This window comes from Pteropus alecto, unplaced genomic scaffold, assembly GCF_000325575.1.
Source record: "Pteropus alecto unplaced genomic scaffold, ASM32557v1 scaffold74, whole genome shotgun sequence".
NCBI classification, from domain to species: domain Eukaryota; kingdom Metazoa; phylum Chordata; class Mammalia; order Chiroptera; family Pteropodidae; genus Pteropus; species Pteropus alecto.
Genome location: NW_006436291.1, coordinates 631,304 through 631,533, shown reverse-complemented (window position 1 = coordinate 631,533; position 230 = coordinate 631,304).

Genomic DNA, 230 nt, shown 5'->3' with positions numbered 1-230 from the left:
CGCATGGAGCAGCAGCTGCCCTGGGGCCCGGCACCTTCCCAGGTCCCCTGTGTCCGCGGCCCCAGTGCCGCCCTGGGCCTGCGCCTGGACTGGCCGCCGAGCCCGGCCGCTCGCAGCCACAGCCAGGTGTCCCTGGGTGTGCGCTCTTGGCTGAGCAGCCTCACCCACCCGGGTCCCCCTCGGCTCCCCGCACACCTGCCAGCACGTCGGGCAAGTCGGGGGCGGCCAGG